The sequence below is a fragment of the Papio anubis genome, chromosome 8 (assembly GCF_008728515.1).
Source record: "Papio anubis isolate 15944 chromosome 8, Panubis1.0, whole genome shotgun sequence".
Classification (NCBI taxonomy): Eukaryota; Metazoa; Chordata; class Mammalia; order Primates; family Cercopithecidae; genus Papio; species Papio anubis.
In genome coordinates, this window is record NC_044983.1 from 72,957,334 (window position 1) to 72,979,708 (window position 22,375).

Genomic DNA, 22,375 nt, shown 5'->3' on the forward strand with positions numbered 1-22,375 from the left:
AAAAAGAAAAAAAGAAAACACCATGTATGAGCGAAGGCATTAGAGTTCCAGTAACTGTGGAAATAACTGTTGACGTGGAAGAAGAATGTCAAAAAGGCTTGTACTTGGATATCATTTTCTCTAATAATCATCTTTCTCCTTGATTAATTCTCGATCATATTCTCAGCTGAAACTGGTAACATTGAAATGGTTCAAGGTTCAAGTAAATGCCTTGAACCTATTGAGTAAAGAGATTGAATCTCAATGATTATAAGTTGAAAACTTAATATTCAATACAAAACATTAACTACTTGATGATCTTAGAGAATACAAAACTATTTTTAAATGATCATAATTTATTATTTTCTTGCTGATTAAAAAAATCTTTTAAAACTTGCATTGCCTTCTCCAGCAATATTAGAGTTGTGTTTTATAAATCTGTTTTCTATAGAAAACTTAGGGTATAAGGGTAAATAGATGCGTTGATACTGTGTGATACCTTGCAAGGATCGAATTTTACATTCGATTTGTGAAAATTCAGATCCTGGCTTGCCCATCGTGGTAATTTAGTATAAAGTTAGTGAATTAATGAATAGATGACAGAATGGACTAGTGACTGATGCACTATATGGAGTTGTGTGGGTAACTGAAATAATGTTTTTGAAGAACGTTAACTTTCTCCAACCAGGTTTCCCACAAATATGGAGTACTGGATTTGATTGTACAGTAATTCAACTCTATAGTGAGAAAATTGTTTACTAAAATGGAGTGAGTTATCTCTTCCCAAAATATGAAGGTTCTAGTACACTAACGTACTGGAAGTGATTATTTATCAAATGTCATTCCTATCTTTTGAAGTTAATCCAATTCACATGGCTAAAATGTGTAGGTCTAGTGACTATTTACATTGGCTAATACCATCTTTTCATGTAAAATTTATATTTAAAATATTCATGTTAGTGCATTTGTGTAGTGGTTGTTTTACAGCCACTGGACATATGCATAGTAAAAAATGAAAATGTGAATAAGTAGGTAGATTTTTACTCTTGATACTATTAAAATGAATTTTTACACCAGAACTTAAACATTAACAATTGTTACACTAGCAGAAAAAAAGAAATAAAAAAATTAAAATGTTAAAAAAGATCTTCCATATAAACTATCTGATTACTGGTTGTGCTATAAAATTTGCTAGTTGGGTGGGTTAATGGTGCTAATGGAGAGAGCAATTTTAAGCTGTAATCAGGTTTAAGCCTCCATGAGACTATTCATTTTTCTTTCCATTTGATGACAATTTTCTATAATTAATATCAGTCCTTTTTTACATCAACCAACTGCCTTGATATTACAAATAGAGTATTGTGCTGTTGCTTTAGGTAAGGATTAAATTAAAAACAGATGAAATCTTCACAGCCTTCCCTCAGAAAATGTTCATGTTTATAAAACAATATAAGTAAATAGTTACCGAGGATGTGAGATACATAAGAAAAATACTCATGTTGAAAATGTGTGGTGATTTTTCTAAAGTTACATGAATTTAAGTTCATCAGGGCTCATGAAGTTGCATGCGCAGGCAAATAATTTTAAAAATAATGGCAATATATAAGAAGCAGATACATGTTCATGAATAAATGAACATGGATGCATTTTAATATTATAAATAAAGTCACAATTGGTCATTCAAAAATAACTGAATTTTTAAAATTTTAGTGGAATTATTAGTCATGACTTATACAATTATCTTTAGTTTGTATAAGTACAATGAATTACACAACCAAATTTTTGAAAGTTTTAGGTCTTTTGCTTTAGTTGTTACAGGAAAAAGAAAAAAAAAATAGGAACTTACATATCAAAATATTGCCTGTGGTTATCTTCTATCAGAAGATAAGGAAAAAATATGTACATCCGCTCACACTGATTTCTCCTTTTTTCCATTAATGGTTTCTATTTTATTTCTGTATAATACACATTTTTCTTATGTGTTTAAAAGAAATAAACATTTTCAAAAAACTGTGATTATTTTGTGAGAACTTTGTTTTGACAGCCTCGAGGCATAAAATAATAGAAAAACGATAATAAAAATAAAAATAGATAACTCTTTTTTCCTTTCATATCACATTAAATCGTTAATGATTCTGAAGGTCCTGAATGCATCTAAACGGTTGGTCTGGGCAAGGTAAGTCTAGCCATTAGTAAATAAGTGAAAATAATACTCTTAAAGGATTCAGTATGACTAAAATAAAACAAAAAGTAGAAACAGAAGGATAATATGATAAAAGTATTTTAAAAATAATTTAATTTTAACAGGCAGAATATGAGTATTCTGTTTCTGGATTTTACCTCAGTAAAATGGAAATAGTAACCCTGATTATTGATTCAGTCATTATTATACACATTACTAAAAAATTACAAACTAGAGTAACAGCCTCGCAACTCAGAAGACAAATACTCCTGGAGCTACAGAATGGAGAAATAAATACATTGTGGAGTAACAGTGTTCCTGAAAAATTCAATTTTCCTGTTGTGTATGAATACCAAATAGGGAGGTTTCTTTTAAAAAAGAAAAAAACCACCTTTAAAAAAGAGGACTTCTTTAAAAACAAATTCTTTCTCATCCACACAGAAGGTAACTTTGTTACATTCACACTTAAAATTTGATAATCTCTGAAATATAATCATTGTTATTTCATTATGTAAGAATGATAAACCTGGGGACAAAGGCATGATTGGGTTTTGTTTTAATAGAAGCCCCCAAATAAATGTTACCTTGCACGGAAACAGATCTTTAGCATATAGTGTTCATATGAGCACCATTAAATCTTTTACCTACTGAAGTTGTACAAACTTTTTGAAAATGAAAATAATGATTAATTAGCAAAAAAAAAAAAAAAAAAAGAAATGTTTTTAAATTTATTTTGTGTTCTCAGCTAGTCTTGAGCAAAACTTGTGGAGATTACATTTTAAAATTTTGTTTTGCCAACATTATGAAATACCTGCCAAGTTCTTAAAGTATAAAGTAATTGTAAGTTTCAGGTTTTTAGACTTCCTCAGGGGCTACAAGAGGAAAAAAAATTCTGAACCTTTTAGGCTTATAAAAAGTTGGAAGTTATGCGGCACTTATATTTAGAACAGACTTAGTTGAATAGTTTCAGGTTACTGCCTGAGCTTGGTAGAATAACAAAGTATTGCTACTGCAGAAATAAGTTACTCTGTCATTGGGGAACACCAGGAGAATCCACTTACATTTGAAGGAATATCAAACAAATGAAACTCAAAGTTGAACCAAAACCTGAACAAAAAATAAACTGCTTCATGAAAAAAAAATAGATAAATACGTAAGAAAAAATAATTTGGCCTTCATGTTTTTCTTTATTTTTTATATTAAATACATACATAAACCAAAATATTTGTATGATGCTCACAAAATGTTTTTTTCCAATTCGAATAAAGATTATGTTAGTCAGAGTAATACATAGTACAAAATGAACTAAAAATTGGAGTTAAATTTCAACACCTTTTTTTTTCTTTAGGTGGAATTTGGTAAGCTTTTAAAGATAGAAAGTATACTCATTATTATATGCAAAGCTTTGTTGATTAAATGTTAAATCTACTCTATAAAGCGAGGATGAATAAAATGCTTGTGCATTTGGTTATACATTACCTTCTGCAAATATTTTCAAAGCCCAGTATTTAAATTTTAAGGCTTTACCTTTAGAGTTCTGAAGTAGTACCAAAGATCATAAAGGTCACATGTCCAACCTATTAATTTCTTACGGTTTTTCTTTAATCAAAATTCATTTCCAGTGACCATGAGCTTTATTACCAAGTAAATGCTATTTCAGTTTTGTGTATGGATACATTCAGGTTTTATAAAAGAAATATTTACATTTCTATGTTTATGTAATTATGCAAGAAGATTCCTTTTCTGAGTTAAGGGCAAACATTTCAAAGGAAATTGGAGTTGATAAAGGTATTTGAGTTATCATTTGCATGCATGCATTCATATTTTGTCTTACATTATTACATTATTACTTCTCTTTCAAGACAACATTTTGACATTTGCATTCTGTTGTCTAACCATATTTACGGTAATCATTTAGACAGTATTTCTATGTTTAGCTGGTTTCAATATTCATGATCAGTCCTTTCATGTAATGGATTTTTTTCACTTGTTGATTATTTTATTACTATCTCAATTGACCAAATATATTAGTTTGCTAGGGATGTTGTAACAAAGTACTGAAACTGGGTGTCTTAAACAACAGCAACATTGTCATGCAGTTCTGAAGGCTAGAAGTCTAAGATCAAGGTGTTGACATGGTTGGTTGCTTCTGAGTGCTGTGAAGGATCTGTCTCATGCCTCTCTCCTAGTTTTTGATTTGTGGGAAATCTCTCTGGCATTCCTTCCCTTCCTCTGTATCACTTTATCTTCACGTGCCATTCTGCCTGTATGTCCTTTTATAAGGACAGCAGTCACTTCGAATAAGTGGCCCAATTTAGTATGACTTTGTCTTACATAATTACATATGCAATGACCTCATTTACAAATAAACTTACATTCTGAAGTGCTGGGGCTTAGAACTTCAATATATTAATTTTGAGGGTGGCACAATTCGATACATAACAGTGAACATATCTTTAATTTAAAAAGCAATTATTGGTGGGGTGACGTCAGCAACATGTTTACTAGTCCTTTCCCAGTTAGAATGTGTTTTAATTCCCTTCATATACAAATAGCAATTTTGTTCATTATAAATTTGTTTTGTTTTGTTTTGTTTTGTTTGTTTGTTTGTTTCTTTCTTTTTTTTGAAACAGAGTCTCACTGCGTCACCGGGGACAGATGATCACATTTGTCAGTTTAGCCACACGTGATTGGCAATGGTCACCTGATGAGTTGAATCAAGATCCCACATTTAAGTGGCAAAATATGGATAATATACTTTGTAAAAGTGAAACCATAAACAAATCATAATCACAAATATTGGTCAGATAGTTACTTGATAATTAATGCAAATAATTTATTTTAAATAAGTATAATAAATAGAAGCAGAATATAAATGGAGTAGAATTTATGTTGAATCCTTTGAATAATTTACCTCTAAAGGGTAAATCTAAAATATTTGTATGATTTTAGAATTAAACTTTTTAAAATTTTTACTTATAGATACTGTTTTTCCTAAGAATGTAGACCTTGACACCAATATTTTTGTTTATAATATTTTTTCTCCAACCATCCTTTTAATATTTATGGCAACTTGCTTGGGCTCCATCTACTGAAAGACACGGAACAGTACAAAACCTTAGAACGCTCCCTCTCTAGCCACACCGCCTTTTTCACATATAGGCTCTACTACTTCCTGTCTTTGAAAACTTAGACGTGTTATTGAGCCTTTCTATGGCTCACGATGGAGTGATTCTCCTAGTAAGAATAAGCAACTCATTCTAAACTATTTTCAGCCCAGAACGTTGATACTGAGCTATCAGAGTAATGAGAAGTGGGGGTCTTTTGTGTGTGTATGAAAGAAGGGATAAACTTAAAACAAAACAAAAACAAAAACAAAAACAAACAAAACAAAACAAAAACTTCAAACAATAATCACAGGCCAGAGATGGAGTTTGGGGGACCCTGATTTGGGAAATTGAAGACAGTTTGAACTACATGATTTCCTCAGACTAAAAAGAAGAAATTACTTGAAATTCACATAATATCACCTATACTTTGAAAACCTATACTTGTTTTCCTTTGGATTGTAGACACATAAGAGGGTAATGTACTTAAATATTGCTGTGGGTTGAATGCTTATGTACCCTCTCAAATTTACTTGACACGTAATTCCTAATGCAATAGTATTAAAAAGCAGAGCTTTCAGGGAGTGAGTAGGCCATGATTGTTTCACCCTCTTGGACAGGATTAACACCTTGTAAATGAGCTGGAGGGAGCTAGTGAGGCTTTTTTTTTTTTTTTTTTTTTTTGCCCTTCCATGCCTTATGCCCTTGCATCTTCCACCATGTGAGGACACAGCATTTCTCTGTTCTGGAGGACACAGAGTTCAAGGCTCCATATTGGAAGCAGAAACCAGGCCCTCATCAGACAATGAATCTACCAGTATCTTGATCTGGAACTTACCAGCCTCCAGAACTGTGAGAAATAAATTTATGTTGTTTACGAAATACCCAGTCTCAGGCATTTTCAAAATAACACCACAAATGGACTAAGACAACTTTTAAACAGATGCAGATGTCTGTTCAACTTCTAATCTTTGAGTTTCAGGTGACATTTTGCTATATAAAAATAATACCCAGGATTCAAACTTCTACCTAAGGTCACAACATATAGCATATGCATGTGTGTTGCTTCACTAGATACTGCTAAGCAGTATTCTAGGTGTTTCTAGCAATTTAACCTATTGTCAATATATACAAATTGATTTTCTTTATAATATTGTCAAAATATTACATAAAAGTAGTTCAAAATTATACTTTTCCTGTGAGTAAAGAGTAGATTTTTGATATGGTTTAATTTGCACTCACCTAATGACTAATGAAGTTGAGTAAATATGGTAAGAATGATTCTGAGGTGCCCACTTCCAACACACCCACACAACAACCCTGCCTTCTAAGGTACACACCTCCCAAAAATCTTCTCTCCTTGAGTGTGATGAGACTTATGAATATAATGAATCTTGCTCCTATGATTAGGTTATAGTAATATTGTAAAGCTGAAGGAATTACACACATGTAATTAAGATCCCTAATCAGTTGACTTTGAGTTAATCAAATGGAAGATTTCCCTAGGTGAACCAGACCTTATTAGATGAATATTTAAAGATGGCAGAGAGATCAGACTTGAATGAGCAGAGTATCTCTCTCTAGTCTGCTGGCCCTGAAGAAGTAAACTGTTATAATTTATGCAGCTCAAAGTAAATGAATTCTGCCCACAGCCATGTGTGGTTGGAACAGGACCTCAAGCTTCAGAGGACACCACAGCTCTAGCCAATACCTACATTGCAGCTGGTGAGACACTGAGCAGAGGGTCCAGCTAAGCTCTTTCTAGACTCTTGACCCAGAAAAGCTGTGAGAAGATAAACTTCTCAATTCATAGTAATTTGTCAGTTACTAATACAAAACAAATATATCAACTTTATGTGTGTGTGGGGGGGGGGTGGGGTGTGTGTGTGTTTGCATACAACCTCCTTTTTTTTTTTTTTTTGGAAATGCCTATTCTACCAATATTGCTGTCGGTTTTTTCCTGGGTGTTTTTTTTGTTTTGTTTTTTTTTTTTTTTGGTATGTCTGGACTACTATAACAGAAGTATCATAGACAGAGTGTCTTACAAACAAACAAGAATTTATTTCTCACAGTTCTGGAACCTGAAAAGTTTAAGATCAAAGTGTCAGCAGATTTGTATCTAGTGAGTGCTCACTTTTCAGTTCATAAAGGGCCATATTCTCCCTGTATCCTGCGAGTAGAAGGGTGACAGACTCTGGAGCCTCTTTCACAAGGGCACTAATCCCATTAATCACGGCTCTAGCCTCAAGTCCTAATGACGTTCCAAAGTATCTACCTCCACATATCGTCACACTGGAGGTTATGTTGTAACACGTACATTTTGGAAGAATACATTCAGTTTATAGCACTTTGATACTATATCTAAATTATTTGTGAGATATATGATTGCCATTATCTTCCCTTATTCTGTGACTTGGTTTCTCACTCTTTTAGAAGTGTCTTTTGACAGAAATAAATCCGAATGTTAATGTAATCTAATTTATCAATATTTTCTCTATGCCTGTTGCTTTTGAATCGATGTTTAAGATATATTATCTTAAAAAAGAATAAATTAAATGCATTTATTCTTCTATCATAACTACTATATGTTATTTTTTTCAAATTTCACTTTTAGATCTACAGTCTATGTGGAATTTATTTTTATGTGTGGTATCAGGTAGGAATAAAGATTTATTTTTTTCCCCGGTGGATAAAATGATCTAGTATCACTTACTGAAGAGACTCTCTTGGACCCACTGCTGAGAAATATAATTTTGTCAAACATTGAATAAGCTGATGTGTGATAGCCTATTTCTGAAAGAGCTATTTGGTTCCTTGCTCTGTATGTCTATCCTTGCAACAATATCACACTGTCATATCATAGGCCTTAATATTTGCTAGTAGACATCATACACATTTTTTCGTCTGTAAGATTTCCTTTTATATATTCAGTCCTTTCTAGTTCCTTATAAACTTCACAATCATTTAATCAATTTTCATTTTTAAACACACATAGAGATTATGATTAGCATTGTATTAGAATGTCTTCTAAGACATAAATGATATTTTTGCAGAATTGGGACTTCCAATTCAAATAATTATATATTTCTATATTATTTATATATTTTTCAATTTATCTCAGAGGTGTTTAATAACTTTTCCTTATAAATATTTAGCACATATTTTTAATGTTTTTTTCTTAAGCATTAGATTTTCATGTTACTGCAAATTACTTTCTAAACATTTTCTTTTCTAGCTTTTATTCACAAAAGAGAAAATACATTTTAATACATTTTGTAAATTTACTTCATATAAAGCAAAATTGTTAAATTTATTATTAAATATAATAATTGGCAGGTTGATAGTCCTAGACCTATAATCATGATATTGACAAATAATAAAAAAATTATGTCTATGCTTCAAATAACTGTATCATTTTTATTTGTTTCTTTTGTTCTTAATGCAAGTCTATGCCTACTAGTCCAGTGACAAGTAGAATTGGTGATAGCAGACATTCTCATCTTATTATTAATCTTAGGGAAAAAGTTTTTGCTATTTTTCTATTCATTATAATATTTCCTACTTATTTTTACAGAGATATTCTTTATCAGATTATGGAAGTTCACACATTACTAATTTGATTAAAGTTTTATTTTTAAAATTGTGAATAAATATTAGATTTTATAAAATCATTTTTCTGCATCAATATAGATTAATTTTTATTAATTTTTTATTGTGTATAAATCCATTTACTCATTTTCTTATTTAATTCAACCTTTTATTTCTGAAAAATATTTAAATTTCTATACTGCTCTTTTGAGTTAATACTTTGGTTACAGTTTTTTTTTTTCTAAGTTCATAAGAAAAATTGAAATGTATACCATTATTTCTTATCAGCTTTTGGCGTGAATATTCTGTTACTGTCATAATTAAGTTGAGAAAATTTCCTTCCTTTCTTTGTTTTAGAGCAATTGGTAAATGTAGTATTATTTTATTCTTAAATACTGTGAAGAATTTTGAAGCTGGATAGAGCTGAATTTTATTTCAGGGTAACATTTGAAATAAGATCCAATGTATTTAGTAGATAAAGGACTATACAGATTTTCTATGTCTTCTTTTGTTCAGTCAATCATGACACTTTCTGAGAATCTTTTTAAACTTTATTAAAATTTTTAGTTTTTGCTGTAAAGTTGTTCAGATACCCTCTTACAATTGGTTTAGTGTCTGTGGATCTAAACAGAATTTTTTTAATTGTTGATATTGGAAATTTGTAACATTGTTCTTCTTTTCTTCATCAGTTTTAGTAGGTGTGTAACAACTGGATTGTTCTTGCCAAAGAATAACCGTTACTTTTTGTAACTGTTTCTCTATTCTACATTGTTTATATTATAAACTTATATCTTTATCAATTTATATATAAAATATATATCTAGATATAAGTATATCCACATATTTTTATGTACAAATATATATTCTAGTCGCTATTTTCTTTTGTTTGTATTCATTTTCCTAAATTTTTTTGTTGTAATGTGTTCATTATGTACATGATGACATTCTTTTTATAACTTATTTACATGGTTGTTATATGTTAAAATTTATTTTCTAGCCTTCTTTTAATGTATGCATTTAAGTTCTTAAATTATCCTCAAAGAATAGCTTTAATATCAATCATCATACAAGTTTGATTTCTCATATTTGAATTATGATTACTTTCAAAACATTTTGTAATTTCTGAATTACTGTCAAATATGTTAAAATATCACATTATACTATTTTATTATTTGTCCCCTATTTCTAGATCGTGACCTTTCTGGATGGCTCTGTAAGGCTTAAGAGCTCTGGCTAGAAGCAAACTCCTACTTTGCCAAGCACCATGAAACCTCAGCCTCCTAGCAGCAGTCTACTGTTGTTATTGTTAAGGAGTTTGATGAGGTAAAGAGCCTTAATTCCTTTTACACCTCTCTACCATTCCCCACTATAATTGCTTTAAATATTTCCTCTATATATATTTAGAACCAAATCATTCAGTGCAGTAATTTTGTTTAAACTGTCAAACACAATTTAGAAAACTCAAAAAGAGAATTAAAGCCTATTGTATTTCCTTCTATTTTTACTTACCATGTTATTTCTTTTTCCTGATGTTCAAATGTTTCTTTTTAAACATTGTATATCCTTTATATTTAGATAACTTCCTTTTACCATGCTTTTATATTTGCTAAGCAGTGAGCAGTTCTCTCAGTTTTTCTGTCATTTGAGAATACCTTGATTTTTTTTCATTTCTATAGGATATTATTGTCTCTGAATATAGGAAGCAGGGATAAAAGTCCTTTTCTTTAAACTCCTGAAATCTGCTGTGTCACTTCCTAGTTGGGCCTTCATAGTTTTTGATGAGAAATCTCTTGTTATTCAACTTATTTTTCCCTGTAAACTCTCTGGCTGTCTTTTTTTGTTTGTTTGTTTAACTGTTATAATTTATTTTGGTCTTTATTTCCCAGTTCAATTATGATGTGTCGTGTAATAAATTTATTTGAGTTTAGAGTTTATCCGAATTGGAGTTTGCTCATCTTTTTTAACCGATAGGCTTATGTCTCTTCTCAACTTTGGGAAATCATACTTTTTTTGTTTACCCCTATCCTCTTTCTATTCTTTTTCTGTGACTCAGATAATAGATATGTTCTTTCTTTTGTTATACTATTTCATGCAGCTGAGACCTCATTTGCTTTTTCAGACAATTTTCTTCCTGTTGTTCACATTGAGTAATTTCCAGTTGTTCTGTATTGCAGCTCACCAATTCTTCCCTCTGTTCCCTCCATTCTGATATTGAGTACATCCACTCAGCTTGTCATTTCAATCACAACATTTTTCATTTCTAAAGCTTTCATATAGTTCTTTGCTTATATCTTCTGTTTCTTTGCTGGGGACTTTTATGTGTATATATTTTTATATTTGTGTGAAATTAGTTCATAGGTGCTTTTTGTAGCATTTTTATGCTGGATTGTAAAAAATCTTTTTCAGATATTTCTTATTTCTCTGTCATCTCAGAGTTGGCATCTATTGGTTATCTTGTTTTTTTTTTCATTTAGTCAGTCTGGTTTTTGGTATCATGACTGACTTTTTATTGAAACCTGGGCATTTTCATTATTTTATGAGATTCTGGATTTTATTTAAATCTTCTGATTTTAGCTGGCTTTCTCCAACACCTCTCTGGCAGAAAAAGGGCATTTCTACCTTATTATTGCCAGGTGAAGGCCAAATTTCAGGTACCTCGCTTGGCCACTGTTGACACCACAGGAGAGGACTTCATCTATGTCTCTAGGTTGCCAGTTATTTCCTTAAGCAATTTATTGATGTCACTCCATTGATTTTTGGTTTTTCATTACTTTTGTTACCATATCAGTACTCAGGCCTTATTTTGCTCTTTTCCAGTTAATGTATGTTTGATCTTGTTTTGTTTGTTCTTAATACTTTCTAGTTAGTACTTTTTTAACAGCACTTTGAGTATCCTGTGTAATTTATAGAGATCCTTAATTATATAGATTGACATCTGCACCAGTGTTTGGCAAATTCTTAGCCATTATTTCTTCACATAAATGTTCTATTCTTCTCTCTCTTTTCTTCGTAGAATTTGAATTACATGTTTATTTGAAATATTCACTGGGTCTCTTTTATTTTTTCCCACTTTAAATGATTTTGTTTCTGTGTCTCCTATTAATAATTTGCTAATGAGTATTTTCCAGTGCACTATTTTCTATTTAACTAATCATTTCTTCAACTGTGTCTAATTGTTTTCACACATATCTATGGAGCTCACAGTAGTGTTCTTTTCTGCTGATAAAAATATGTAAAGTATCTTGCCCACTGATAAAATTGTTCCCATTTTCTACTGCTATATTTTAATTTTTTTCTATTTCAATAAACCTTAAAAGTAGAGAAAAACTTTTTTTAAGTTTTTCATTATGACCCATGCTTTTATACAGTGTAAAATGTAAACTTTATGAACCTACACAGATTAGCCATTCAAATACAATATACTTTGTCACTCAGTTAAATTAAGTGTCAAGATTTAGATATTCTCATAAGAGAAATTTTTGTAACTATTTTATTCTCTGTGATTTTGGATATTTATATATCTTATCTTTGGTTTATAAACATATTTGATTTACAAATGTCAACGTTTTAAAGAACAAACTCAGCCAGGCGTGGTGGCTTACATCTGTAATGCCAGCATATTGGGAGGCCAAGGTGGGCAGATCGCGAAGTGAGGAGTTCAAGACCAGCTGGGCCAATATGGTGAAACCCTTTCTCTACTAAAAATACAAAAATTAGTTGGGCGTAGTGATGGGCACCTGTAATCGTAGCTACTTGGGAGGCTGAGGCAGGAGAATCACTTGAACCTGGGAGGCAGAGGTTGTGTTGAGCAGAGGTCATGCCATTGGACTCCAGCCTGCATGACAAAGCAAGACTCCATCTAAAACAAAGAAACAAAACAAACAAACAAAAAAAGAACAAACTGACATAGTTAAGCTAATCTGTTAACCTGGCATCTTAAGTTATATGTTGTTTTGTGCCACCTCTACAGTAGTTTTCTGAGCTCTTCTTTTCCAGGGAAGAATTAAGGGTTCTCACATTTTTATGCCTGTCTGGTACATCAAAATACTTCTATTTGAATGTTCATTTTCTGGAACTGTTTAATCATGCTTTTCCGAATAAACTATGAGCTCTTTAGGCCCGTGTTTGCTTTGTTCTTCAACTATCATAATGCCTACTACAGAGAAAGTACTCAATAAACCTATGGTTTATGAATAAATAAATAAATAAATGTTAACCCAATCCTTAGCTTATTTTACACTCTAAGATTCTAATGACTGTGACCAGTCACCCAATACATATAAAGTGAGAGAGACAATTGCTCTCCCAAATATCCAATCAAGTTTCTATGGAAGGTTATGTGTTTCATTACCTAGTAGGTTAAAGTTAGTCTAATAAAGTAGTACAATGGCATATGAAATGAGTAAGCAAAATGCCATGAGTCTTCTGAAGAAGGAAACATTCTATAATTTTTTCAGTAATAGCTTATGATATATTGTAACATTGGGAAGATTCATTAGTCCTCATATAGTGAGTTAGAGTGAGGAGAAATTAGTATTAGGGATCACTTCTGAGCAGAGCGATTTTAAAAAACAGACTTCCCAATTTGCTGATTCACTATACCCAATTTTTCACTGTTCCAGAATGACCAATTTCCCCACATACACCATCATGAAAGAAAATTTATTTAAATGCAAACACACTGAAAGACAAAAGTTAAGCAAACCAAGTTTTCACCATCTAATATCAGATCCCTTCCTAAAAAGTTTGGAGACAGAGGACAAAGAGGAGACACAGTTTGTTCCCTACATCATCAGTAATACTAGAAACTCCCACTAATGTATATGGCAGTTTTATTTTTGGGCTTAAGTCTTGCTATTATTGACTCTTAAAGGCCTTCTGCAGCTCTGAATATGGCTGCTGTCAAGAATAATGGCCTCTTCTAGCAATGGCTCTCTTATCACCAGGATCTATTAAAGGATCCCCATTGCCACTTAATTTTTTTCAGTGGTTTTTCTTTGTGTGTGTCAATCCACTAGAAAGCTCATGGACATACACAAATAGCCATGTAAGCAGAGTACATATAGGAACTTTCCTGATAAAAACTCAAGTGGCAGTTTTATGCTACTGGATACCTGTTTCAAGAAACATGGAATGGTGTTATCCCTCTGCCACTTTCTACTACACTATAGGGTAGAAAATATTGCTGGCTTAGAGTAAGTATAAATGCTTCTTGGTGGAAACATCTGGGGAAGTGTGATCACAGTTTCACAATTGCGTGACCTTGTCCCTTACTTCCCACACTCTATGTAAAAAAGAGAAGTGATATTTTATCTGTTAAAATTATCATGAAAATAAAAAGAAGCAACATATTAAAGTGCTGAAAAAAATTAACACATAGCAATCCCTTATTAAATGTTACCTATATATAAAACAAAAGAGATCAATATAATTCATAAGTAAAATTTCTAAACTTTTTATAATAAAGGAGAATATACAAATTTTATTATATATTTATTTATTATTATTTATTATTTATTTATACATCTATTATTTATTTTTAACAGCAAACAACAACAACAACAAATGTCAGTCCATAAAATGAATAAAACAATTAAAGTATATGCATGAAATGGAATACCATACAGCAGTGAAACTGTACATGCAACAATGTGAAAAATCTCACAATCATATTCAACTAAAGAAGTCAGACCCAAATTGAATATATTCTGTGACTTAATGGAGATACTGGTTAGGATTGTGGCCACCTTTGAGTAAAGGTAGTAGTGTCTTGGAGGGGTCACCAGGGAGCTTCTGGGATTTTGGTGATTTTTGTCTTTCTTGATCTTGGGACTGTTTTACATGATGTGTTTATTTCTTAAAAATCCATTGAGCTTTGCATTTATGAATTTTTCCCTTTTTTTAGTCTGTTAATACAGAGATTTAATAAAATTCAATATGAAATTTGTTAAAATATAAGTTCTATGATCTCTCATTTTCTAATGAAAAATATTTGCTCATCACTGAAATAAAAAAGCAGTATCTATGGCTTTATATTTGTATTTTTATAAATGGCCTAGTGGATTGTTTTGGAATAATATAGACAACATCTCTCCATTTATTAGCATTTGGCAACTTTCTGCTATCATTCATTCAATGTCATTTATTAAATTCAGAAGTATTATTTATTTATTTGTTTATTGGTTTATTTATTTTTGAGACAGAGTCTCGCTTTGTCGCCCAGGCTGGAATGCAATGGCGTGATCTCTGCTCACTGCAAGCTCTGCCTTCCAGGTTCATGCCATTCTCCTGCCTCAGCCTCCTGAGTAGCTGGGACTACAGGCGCCCACCACCATGCCAGGCTAATTTTTTGTATTTTTAGTAGAGACGGGGTTTCACCATGTCAGCCAGGATGGTCTTGATCTCCTGACTTTGTGATCTGCCCGCCTCAACCTCCCAAAGTGCTGGGATTACAGGCATGATGAGCCACCTAGCCTGGCCCAGAAGTTTTATTTTTAACCTCAAATATTATATTGGACATAGCTGCATAGATTTTGAAATCTACTGTATAATGTTTTCTATTGTTAATATCTGACATGGAAAAAGTAAGTTTTAGTGTCATCTGATAGTATAACTGGAAAGTACTACTTTGAGTGTTAAATTTGGAGGTCTTATAATGTAGATAAGCAACATCCAATATCTGAAAAATAATAACCAGTGAATGTGTCCCATTTAATTTTGGGATCACTTTCTTCATGGTTGGTGTATAAGTACATATAGTCATGTATTCCTTAATGATAAGAACATGTTCTGAGAAATGCGTCTGTAGGCAATTTTGTGTGAAAATCATAGAATATTCTTAACCAAGATGGCATAGCCTTCTACATATCTAGGTTATATAGTATAGCCTATGGCTCCTTAGGGTACAAATCTATATGGCAAGTTACTGTACTGAGTATTGTAAGCAGTTGTAATACAATGTTAAGTATATATGTATGTAAACATATCTACACATAGAAAAAAATACAGCAAAAATATGGTATTATAATCTTACCTTTGTATATGTGGCCTGTTGTTAACCAAAACACTGTGACCCAGGCAGATGTCGTTTCAGTGCACCTGCCAAAGGGAATCAGGTTCCCACATGCACTTAGGGAAAAAGAAAGACCACGTTGGCATGCCAGATATCAGGGGAAACCCCACCCGCAATGTTTATCATGAGTTCTTTTCTATTTCCCTAGGCATCTTGGCTGGTTTGAGAAATAAAGGGAAAGAGTACAAGAGAGAAAAATTTTAAAGCTGGGTGTTCAGGGGAGACAACACACGTCAGCAGGTTCCGTGATGCTCCCTGAGCCGTAAAACCAGCAAGTTTTTATTAGCGATTTTCAAAAGGGAAGGGAGTGCATGAATAGGGTGTGGGTCACAGAGATCACATACTTCACAAGGTAATAAAATATCACAAAGCAAGTGGAGGCAGGGCAAGATCACAGGACCACAGGATGGGGCTAAATTAAAATTGCTAATGAATTTTCGGGCATGCATTGCCATTGATAACATCTTATCAGGAGAAAGGGTTTGAGAGCAGACAACCTGTCTGACTAAAATTTGTTAGGTGGAAATTTCCTCATCCTAACAAGCCTGGGAGCACTACAGGAGATGGGGCTTATTTCATCCCTTCGGTTTTGACCGTAAAAGGCAGCCACCTTAAGGGGGCCGTCTACAGACCTACCCTCAGGGCACATTCTTTTTCTCAGGGATGTTCCTTGCAGAGAAAAAGAATTCAGAGTTATTTCTCCTATTTGCTTTTGAAAGAAGAGAAATATGGCTCTGTTCTGTCTGGCTCACCAGCAGTCAGAGTCCAAGGCCATCTCCCTTGTTCCCTGAAGATTGCTGTTATCCTGTTCTTTTTTCAAGATGCCCAGATTTCATATTGTTCAAACACACATGCTCTACAAAAAATGTGTGCATTTAATGCAATCATTACAGGGCCCTGAGGCAACATTCATCCTCCTCAGTTTACGAAGATGACGGGATTAAGAGATTAAAGTAAAGACAGGCATAGGAAATCACAAGGGTATTGATTGGGGAAGTGATAAGTGTCCATGAAATCTTCACAATTTATGTTCAGAGACTGCAGTATAGACAGGTGTAAGAAATTATAAAAGTATTAATTTGGGGAACTAATAAATGTCCATGAAATCTTCACAATTTATGTTCTTCTGCCATGGCTTCAGCCAGTCCCTCCATTCGGGGTCCCTGACTTCCTGCAACAAATATCTCAAAAATAATAACAAGTGAATGTGTACCATTTAGCCTTGGAATCACTTTCTTCATGGTTGGTGTATAAGTACATACAGTCATGTATTGCTTAATGATAGGGGCATGTTCTGAGAAATATGTCTTTAGGCAATTTTGTCATTGCGTGAACATCACAGAATATACTTATGCAAACCTAGTTGGCATAACCTTCTACATACTTAGGTTATATAGTATAGCCTATGGCTCCTTAGGGTACAAATCTATATGGCAAGTTACTGTACTGAGTATTGTAAACAGTTGTAACACAATGGTAAGTATATATGTATGTAAACATATCTAAACATAGAAAAAAATACAGCAAAAACATGATATTATTATCTTACCTTTGTATATGTGGCCTGTTGTTAACCAAAACACCATTAGATGGTGCATGACTCTGTGCATGTGTGTGTGCGCACGCACGCATGTGTGTGTGTGTGTAAAACACATATATACTCTGTTATTGGTTAATGAAACCTCTGGAATAACATTTCCTTCTACTGTCTCAGTGAGGGTAATTTACTATCATATGGCTGATGCATTATTGCTCTGATCTAACAACATTTTCCACAATTTTATTCTATTAATTTATTTTAATACATCTCCAATTTGAACAGCACATTTGACAAAAATAGAGTAAAATTGATTTAAAACAGAATGTATAATTTTATATTTTAATTCCCATTCTGATTCTATATAGTGAGAGTAAAGTCATCTAAATTAAATTTAAGATTATACCTTCCTTCAGATACCACATTTTAGCGATAGCTTCACCCACTGGTCTTATGGGAATTTCCTCTAGAAGAAGATTCAGAATTGAAGATACTATTGATTTTTTTAAAATTGGAAAAATATTTTTGTGCCTCAACTGTTTGCTAGATGCTATAGAAAAGTAAGTCACTTCTCTTTCTAACATAAAGAGCTTACAATGTGAATTTGAAAGTAAGATGAAGTGATTATAAGTCAAAAAGCAAATTGAATAGCAAATTCAAATGGCAAATTTAAACAGCAAATTCCAATAGATATAGCATCTAATCAGTTCCATTGTGCTTTAATTGTATTTTTTCTATATTGGAAGAACAAAACATTAAAATATTAATATTGTTTTATATTACAAGTATGTCTGTGAAGAGGTTGTGGGATTAAAATACAGACTTTGCATTTGAAAAGACACTGAGGGATTTTTTTATAATCAGTAATCAACCATTTCATAATTGATTGTGAAATATTGAAGTGATAAATGAATTAATGCAAGGACTATTTACTTGAAGATATAAAGTAAATATACTATATATTTCAAGATATAAATAATAGAGTTGAAATTATGTAGTAGATATTATAAACATTTACTCACATCTCATGCTCTTCTACTTCTTGCCACCTACAAGGAATATCCTTTCTTACTCTATTACTCAGTTTATGGTCAAAGGATGTCAGCAGAAAGGACTGATGTCACCTCCAGGCTGACACATTTAACTTCTGATGCAGTGTTCTCCATGCTACCCTCTCCCGCTTGGTGAACTGTGGAGCACTTGTGTTGAGAAGTAGGTGCCACAAGATTGAAGCAGCCTTGGATCTTGAGCTGCCACATGGAGAACAGCTGCTTTGAAGAGAAGCTCAGACTGCAGGGGACTTTGAATGAGAAAGAAATATAAAGACTTTGTTGTAATAAGTCACTGAAATATTGTGTTCTTTTTTAACTTTAATATAAACTTGTCTTTTCTGACTGGAGCAAAATAAGCAGTGACTATGAAATAAGTAGAAAAGGAAGTCAACAGAAGGTTTACATAATTAAGTACACTACTAAATGTAATAGTATGTTAAAAACACTAGAAAACGTATGAATGTTCCAAATTATTAAGAAAAAACTACTCATAAACATACATAAAAGAACACGAACATTGTTTATCTAGTGAAAGAACAAAAAGAAGCAAAGGGAAAATATAAATGACATAATTAAAGAAGCATGTGTGTCATTAGAATAAATGTAGAAGGACTTCAGAATTTAAAGTGAAAGACTGTCTATTAAAATCAAATAAAAATCTAATAATATACTCCATGGTAAAACACACTTACTACAAATTAGCTCAGAAAAGCCAAATATTTAAAAAAAAAAGGGGGGGGGTATAATCATTCCAGACATAAGCAAATAAACAAAAGATGAAAGGTGAAACTGCCCATTTTATAATCAGAAAAATTTAAATTCAGGACAAAAATAATTAAAATAATAATACAATTTGCATTGAAGATCAAAGAAAATTTCATGTACCAAAGAATGTAGTATAGTCACTGATATGATTTGGTTCCATGTCCTCACCCAAATCTCATGTTGAATTATAATCCCCATGACTTGAAGGAACAATCTGGTGAGAGGTGATTGAATCATGGGTTTAGATGTTCCCTTTGCTGTTCTCACGATAGAGTTTTCAAGAGATCTGGTTGTTTGAAACAGTATAGCACTTCTCCCTTTTCTCTCTCTCTCCTGCCACCATGTAAAGATGTGCTTGCTTCCCCTTCACTCTTTTGCCATGATTGCAAGTTTCTTGAGCCCTCCTCAGCCATACTTTCTGTACAGCCTGCAGAACTTAAGTCAATTAAACCTCTTTTCTTCATAAATTACAGTCTCAGGTAGTTCTTTATAGCAGTATGAGAATAGACTAATACAGAAAATATGTACCTACCAGGAGTGGGGTATTGCTATGAAGATACATGAAAATGTGGGTGCCACCTTTGAATTGGGTAACAGGCAGAGGTTGGAACTATTTAGGGACTCAGAAGAAGACAGGAAAATGTTGGAAAGTTTGGAACTTCATAGAGACTTGTTGAATGGTTGCGACCAAAATGCTGATAGTGATATAAATAATGAAATCCAGGCTAAGGTGGTCTCAGATAAAGATGAGAAACTTATTGAGAACTGGAATAAAGGTCACTCTTACTATACTTTAGCAAAGAGACTGGTGGCAACATGCCTGTCCTAGAGATCTGTGGAACTTTGAACTTGAGAGAGATGATGTAGGGTATCTGTCACAAGAAATTTCTAAGCAGCAAAACAAGAGGTAATCTGGCTGTTTGTAAAAATGTATTCTCATATGCATGGACATAGAGATTATTTGAAACTGGAACTTATATTTAAAATAAAATCAGAGCATAAAAGTTTAGAAAATATGCAGCCTGGTCATGCGGTAGAAAAGAAAAACCCATTTTCTAGGAAGAAATTCAAGCTGGCTACAGAAATTTGCTTAAGTAAAGAAGAGCCGAATGTTCCAAGACAATGAGGAGGAGGCATCAAATGCACTTCAGAGACCTTCGTGGCAGCCCCTCCCATCATACACCTGAAGGCCTAGTACTGAAGAGTGGTTTCCTGGGCCAGGCCCAGGACCCCACTGCTCTGTGAAGCCACAGGACATGATGACCTGCATCCCAGCTGCTTCAACTCCAGCTGTGGCTTATAGGGGCCAAAGTAGAGTTTGGGCCATTGCTTCAGATGGTGCAAGCCCCAAACCTTGGTGGCTTCAAAATGATGTTAAACCTGTGAGTGTGCAGACAGCAAGAGTTGAGGCTTGGAAGCCTCCACCTAGATTTCAGAAAATGTATGGAAATGCCTGGATGTCCAGGCAGAAGTCTGCTGCAGGGGCAGAATCCTCATGGAGAACCTCTACTAGGGCAGCGTGGAGGGGAAATGTGGGGTTGGAGTCCCACATAGAGTTCCCACTGGGGCACTGCCTAGTGGAGCTGTGAGAAGAAGGCCACCATCCTTCAGACCCTAGAATGGTAGATTCACTGACAGCTTGCACCATGCACCTGGAAAGGCCACAGTTACTCAATGCCAGTCCACTAAAGCAGCTGCAGTGGCTGTACCTTACAGCATCATAGGGGAAGAGCTAACCAAGGTCTTTGGAGCACATTCCTTGCAAAAGTGTGGACTGGATGTGAGACATGAAGTCAAAGGAGATTATTTTGAAGCTCTAAGATTTAATGACTGCCTTGCTGGGTTTCAGACTTGCATGGGGTGTGTAGACTGTTTCTTTTGGCAAATTTCTCCCATTTGGAATGAAAGCATTTACCCTATGCCCATATCTTCATTGTATTTTGGAAGTAACTAAACTGTTTTTGATTTTACAGTCTCATAGGCACAAGGGACTTGTCTTGTCTCAGATGAGACTTTGGACTTGGACTTTTCAGTTAATGCTGGAATGAGTTAAGACTTTGGGGAAAGGTTGAGAAGACATGATTGCATTTTGAAATGTGAAAAGGACATGAGATTTGGGAGTGGCCATGGATGAATGATATTGTTTGGATTTGTGTCCCCAACCAGATCTCATGTCAAATTGTAATCCCTGTGTGTTGAAGGAGGGGCCTGGTGGGAGGTGATTGAATCATGGGATTAGACATGCTCCTTTCTGTTCTCATGATAGAGTTCTCATGGGATCTGGTTGTTTGAAAGTGTGTAGCACTTCCCCCTTCTAGAGAGAGCTTTCTCCTGCCTCCATGTGAAGAAGATACTTGCTTCCCCTTCATCCTTCTGTCGTGATTGTAAGTTTCCTGAGGCCTCCCAGCCATGCTTCCTATTTGGCCTGCAGAACTGTGAGTCAACTAAATATTCTTTCCTTTATAAATTACCCAGTCTCAGGTCGTTCTTTATAGCAATGTGAGAACAAACTGATACAGTCACACAGCCAAAACATCAGGAAATACAAGAAAGAGAAACACATTTGTAGCAGATACATTTTTTTTTTCATTTTAGGTTAAACTGAACAAAAAAGTAAATATGTAAGTGATGTAAATAGTATTCATACATGGTTATAATTTTAAAAATTATATACACTGATAATAGGAAATACTCTTTTTAAATGTCATAAACTTCTCTAAAATTGGTCATCTTTTATGTGTCAAAACACTTCAATTAGCTCTAAAAAGTTGAACTAATAGACTCTATTCTCTGTTATAATTCAAAGAAACACAAAAGTAGTAGAAAAATATGAAAACAATGTATAAATTTAAAAACTATATGTACAAGCATACTTCAGAAATATTGTGGGTTCAGTTCCACCACCACAATAAAGTGATTATCAAAATAAAGTAAATAACAAGAATTTTTTGGTTTCCCAGTGCATATAAGAGCAATGTTTACACTACATTATAGTCTATTAAGTGTGCAATAGTACTAAGTGTAAAAACCTGAGACATATATCATATTTAAAAATTATTTTATTGCTAAAAATTGCTAATAGTCATCTCAACC